The sequence below is a fragment of the Caretta caretta genome, chromosome 4 (assembly GCF_965140235.1).
Source record: "Caretta caretta isolate rCarCar2 chromosome 4, rCarCar1.hap1, whole genome shotgun sequence".
Lineage (NCBI taxonomy): Eukaryota > Metazoa > Chordata > Testudines > Cheloniidae > Caretta > Caretta caretta.
The window spans coordinates 82,988,898-82,994,897 of NC_134209.1; the positions used below are offsets into that span (position 1 = coordinate 82,988,898).

Consider the following 6,000-nt stretch of genomic DNA (forward strand, 5'->3'; position numbering starts at 1 on the left):
CTGGTAGGAGTAAGGAGAGTGGAATTTGGCTCTAAACAAGAGAAGATCTCTTATAGCAGGCAAGATGGAGATTTGATTAATGAATAGTTCTGCATAAACCGTCTTTTTCAAGAAATTTCACTACCAATTTTTGTCTCGCTCCAAAACTGGAGGAAAAAAAACCTACTACATATATATATATATCATTAGCCGAGTACTCAAGTTCTGTCGTATAGGTAGGACAAAGGAATTCACCACTACAGTTGCATCCTTTGTTACGACAGAAAATTCTAGGAAAGGGTCAGGTTGATTAGGGTTCTCCAAAAGATGGTTGCATACAGGGAATCTTACCAAACTGAAGGCATCGATGGGCAGTGTGAACCACGGTATACTGTACCACCAAAGCTGTGCAAACTATAATGGCAGATAGAACTGAAGCATTGTCAAACTTGCTCCACTGAATTCTAGTCCCGCTACTGTATCAAAAAACATTGTTGTTTAAATAGCCAGACTTCACTGGATGATGCTTTCAGTTGCAGAATGCTGTGATTAGTATCAAAGAACAAGCTTTGTTTTCCTGAGTAAACATTTTTAAAATAAAATGTATTTCCCCATGTGTACTGTTTTACATTATTCTTCTCAGTGGTTCTTTCCATTTGCTAAGGCCTGATCTACATGCAGCTTTTGTAACTGCTATAACTATTTCAGTTTGGGATGTGATTATTTTAATATTGATATAGGTATACCAGTGCAGATGCAGTTATACAAATATGAAGATACTTATAGCTGTATAGCTATGGGAGTAAGCTAACTGTGCCCACACTAGGGGGACCATATCATTTTAAGTATACCAGTATAGTTTATGACAGGTTTCAGAGGAACAGCCGTGTTAGTCTGTATTCGCAAAAAGAAAAGGAGTACTTGTGGCACCTTAGAGACTAACCAATTTATTTGAGCATGAGCTTTCGTGAGCCACAGCTCACTTCGTGATACTTCTGAGTGTAGGTGAGCCCTTAGATACTGGTGCTGATTCCCCACTGCCTTGTCAATTGTGTAGTCCTTTACACTAGTGCAAAGTAGATGTAAAACACTACCAAATTAGAATGGCAGTGCTTTGTACCAGCTCTGCTGTTAGCATTGGTTTCATTGTATTAAATGCACACCAAGCTTGCTAGAAACTTGGAAAGGAAATTTGTTTGAACTCTGTTTTTCAGATATAAATTTTTTAACCCCTTTTGTGCTGCCATTTTAAAGAGACTCTTCAGTGAAAGCAGTGAAATATCAAGTTCTTCATGCATATGAAAGCTGAGAAATGTATAAACCAGGAAAATGGATACATTTTTTCTCCCAACATCAATCCGTTTCTATATTATTTGGATATATGAGCTCCCTCTGGTGGCCACTTTTCATTAATAGTTTTCACTTTTCTGCAATAAAGAATTTGTTAAGCTTAGTGGTTAAGTTATTTGCAGTAGTATAGAAGTTTGTAGGGTCAGGTGGTGTTGTGCTGCCTCAGTTTTAAAAATATTTAATATTTGTTTTTATGTTGGCATGATATGGAAAAATAAACCCTCATAACTTTTTTCCTAAAGAAGAAAAAACCGAATTGATGCTATATCTGATTTAATATAGGTAGCATGTACAAAAATAGCCAAGTTAAACAACATAGAATCAGAGGTAACTTGATTCGCTTCCAGGGACTCCAGAAATTCACATATAGGAGCTGTGTGGGTGGAAGACTAAACCTTAATTGTGTCTTGTTTAACTTGACCATGTAAATAGCTAAACAGGTTCTTGTTTAAAAAAAATCCCCAAATCCTTATTCTCAATTACAGCAGTGTACATTCAGAGTAACTTAAATGTACAATGTGGCCCCACCTCTTTATATCTGACCTTTTCTTTTTCTAAGGTGGTTATTTTTGTAGTTGCTAAATCAGGTAGAAATATTATATTGTGATGCTTTCATAAGATAAGTTTAAATATTTTCAATATGTCTGGCTACTAGGCTTATTTATAGACAACTTAAAAACTGTAAGTAGGATTAAAAGGAAAACAATCAGCTAACCCTATCCATTATAGGCAGTTAGTTGCTTTCTTTGTTTTTTCATTTCTGATCAATCAGCTATATACTGAAGAGTGGAGAAACTCAGTCCTAGTGTGAAGCCAGGAAGGCTTCAGACCTCTATCTATAATCCTCATCTATACAGCAGCAAGATCGGGATGTGACCCTGTTTTATCTCATATGTTATATTAGGCACACAAAATTCTGAGAACACACAAATGTAAAAGAAAGAGATGTTGTTGCCTCCTTCCCCATGAGGGACTATGTTATAAGCTTTGTGTAAGTGTGAGAGTGATAAAGTCAATATAGATCATGCCTTTTAGTTCTCTCTCTTTGTCCAAATGTCCTGGCTGTGTGTGCAAATGTCTGGGCTGTGTGTAAATCAGGGTGTATTTTTCAAAAGTGCTCAGTGTTGGCCTAGCTTTTCTCCCATTGAAATCAATGGGAGTTTTACCTTTAACTTTGATAGGAGCAGAGTTAAGCCAACCCTGAGTGCTTAGGAAAATCTCACCCTTAAACTCTGTAGTCTTGTACCAATTCATTGGAACTATGGACTACAATTCATTACTTAATCAAGCTGTGTACTTAAACATTGTTTTTAACAAATGGTTAGTAAAAAGGTTACCTCAGGGCATCAGCTGTGGATTGTGACCCAGGCAGATGCAGCTGTGCTTTTGGCTGTATGAAGTATCTTTGTATAAATACAGGTTTCAGAGTAGCAGCGTGTTAGTCTGTATCCGCAAAAAGAAAAGGAGGACTTGTGGCACCTTAGAGACTAACCAATTTATTTGAGCATGAGCTTTCGTGAGCTACAGCTCAATTCATTGATGAAGTGAACTTCATGCATCCGATGAAGTGAGCTGTAGCTCACAAAAGCTTATGCTCAAATAAATTGGTTAGTCTCTAAAGTGCCACAAGTACTCCTTTTCTTTTTGTGTATAAATACAGACGTCTGCATTTGGCTAAAACTGCAGACTCTCATTTGACCTTTTACATTGTAATTATCAATTTCTGTCAGACTCCCCTTAACACTTTCACCAGGCAATAACTGCAATAGCTTGATTTAAACTTGTTATCTGGTGCCACCTGGTGTATGAAATAAATAGCCTGCCAGAGAAGTGGAGGTCTGGGCAGAGGGACTGTTCTAAAATCTTCAAAAGAAACTAGAGATACATCACAATATGATGCAGAAAAATACTTTAATCTACAGTGATGCTGTATTTTGCAGATGGAAAATGGCACAAAAGAGAAAAACAAACAAATCATGTTGTCTAATACATTCACAGAGACCAACACTCCTTGTAGAAAAGACTTGTATTCACTGAAATTCATTGAATAACCAGTAGAGGTCATGAATGAATTTCTTAAATATATCTTGCCTACTAGCAAAACTTAATTTAAATAATGTCATCAATGATACAAATTCCTCTCTTAATTAAAACTTTTATAGTCGTGATTGCTATGTTTTTCTTTAAATTAATGTCACTACATGTATATTGACTCTTCATATTTTGAGTTGGACAAATGCCTGTGATTGTCTAAATATATTAATATTGTATACATAAAAATAAAGTATAATCCTGCTAGCAATGAGTTCTGGTCTCTACCAGCTGATGTGATATGAAACACTGAGCAGAAAATATTAAAATGTTAGACATATTTATGTTACAAGCACAGGTTTAATGAACATGCAGGACAAAGCTGATCAATGTAGCATGTCAATTACTCCCTCCACACCACTCTGTTATAGCAAAGACAGTCAGCTCAGAGATTCTTACCTTCTGGTGAGAGTACTGCTTATTTTACCTGACCCCATAGAATACCCTTTTAAAACTAAGAATGACAAAACAAAACAAAAAAAAAGAAACAACAACAACAAGACAGATATCCTTTTATATGCATGTTTTGCTCTTATATTTAATTTCTGATCAACTTGTCGCGTGAAGCCTGGGAGATAAGATGCCAAGAAATAAAAATGTCTACAGTTGGATAGATCAGTGCATATTTTACACCTTTCCTCTACTATTAGGGTCATGGCGTAAAATCTACTTTTTGCCAACTATGGTGAAGGGCTGGAGTACACACCAGATTGATCTGCTATAAATGTTCTACTTTACAGCATGTTAGTATTTTCTAGTAGTTAGTTGAAGGTTATAACTGCCAAGTTTTTCTGTGGCAGAAATACACCGTCCAAGGGAAAAAAAAGGGAAGGGGAAGAGCCTCACAATAATAGACACAACTCTCTCTAAGCATTATATACAACTATATTTTCTCTGATTTGGTTTGTAATGTATCTAGTTTACCCCATCTTGCTTTGAGTTATAAAGTGTATGAGTTTAGAGTGTTGATGAAAATGTTTGGATTTAATAATAAACATTTATAATGTCCAATGATTCCTGGATGTTGTACATAGAATTATGATTAGACTATAAATATATGTAGAGCCCAGGCTTGGCTTTTGTATCTTTAAATTAATGCTAATAGGAAAAAAAACTTTTCAGAGTATATATTATTATGCATGAAATAACTTAGTATTTCTTTATATTTACTAAATACTTTTCAACTGTGCTTATCATGAGCACAATGTTTACTGAATGTAACTTTAAGACATAACAGTATGTGTTTTAGCAGGCCATTCATATTTGACTCAAGTGCAACTTTGTTCCATTAGATACCAGAGGTGTGTATTAATAACGTAGTAAAACATGCTTTGCAGTGTCTTAATACGGTTACATTATGCCTCCTTGGTTTCATTTTTTAGCCCAATAACATTTGTAATTTGCTGAAAAAAGACAAACGGCAGTTCTAAAAACACAGAGGAAAAACATTACTAACTTTATGATGCACATGTTCCGAAAGCTTGTAGTATTATTTGTCTGGACAAACCATTAAAAATAGTGGGAAACAGGGTTTTTAAAACTACCTTCTCTTCTGCCTGCCTGCCCCCATCCCAACTTCATGTTCATAACGGGTACATCAACTCTTAATCAGTACACTATTCTTTATGGCAAGGGTTTACAAATTGTGGGGCATGCCCTGTCATGGTTCCTTCCCCACTCTGAACTCTAGGGTACAGATGTGGGGACCTGCATGAAAACCCCCCTAAGCTTATTTTTACCAGCTTAGATTAAAACTTCCTCAAGGTACAAACTATTTTCCTTTTTCCCTTGGACTTTATTGCTACCACCACCAAGCGTCTAACAGATATATAACCGGAAAAGAGCCCGCTTGGAAATGTCTTTCCCCCAAAAATCCTCCCCAAACCCTGCACCCCCTTTCCTGAGGAAGGCTTGATAAAAATCCTCATCAATTTGCATAGGTGAACACAGACCCAAATCCTTGGATCTTAAGAACAATGAAAAAAGCAATCAGGTTCTTAAAAGAAGAATTTTAATAGAAGAAAAAGTAAAAGAATCACCTCTGTAAAATCAGGATGGTGAATACCTTACAGGGTGATCAGATTCCAAACGTAGAGAATCCCTCTAGGCAAAACCTTAAGTTACAAAAAGACACAAACACAGGAATCTACATTCCATTCAGCACAGCTTATTTTCTCAGCCATTTAAACAACCAGAATGTAACGCATATCTAGCTAGATTACTTACTAAGTTCTAAGACTCCATTCCTGTTCTGTTCCCAGCAGAAGCATCACATAGACAGAGAGAACCTTTGTTTCTCCCCCGCAGCTTTGAAAGTATCTTGTCTCCTCATTGGTCATTTTGGTCAGGTGCCAGCGAGGTTATCCTAGCTTCTTAACCCTTTACAGGTGAAAGGGTTTTTCCTCTGGCCAGGAGGGATTTTAAAGGTGTTTACCCTTTCCTTTATATTTATGACAGCCCCCCTTAGGGATAGGGTGACCAGATAGCAACTGTGAAAAAATGGGACAGTGGGTGGGGGGTAATAGGAGCCTATATAAGAAAAAGTCCCCCAAACCAGGACTGTCCCTATAAAAATGGGAC

General features: G+C 36.6%; 1 protein-coding gene across 1 annotated transcript in view; it reads right to left on the bottom strand.

Annotated features, from left to right (window-relative positions):
- SCRG1 (stimulator of chondrogenesis 1) overlaps positions 1-5,673 on the bottom strand; it is a 35,521-nt gene extending 29,848 nt beyond the window's left edge. Inside the window, exon 1 of the mRNA XM_048847733.2 lies at positions 5,647-5,673. The gene's annotated coding sequence lies outside the window, so the exon portion shown is untranslated. The remainder of the gene's footprint in view (positions 1-5,646) is intronic.
- Between the last annotated feature and the right edge of the window lie 327 nt (positions 5,674-6,000).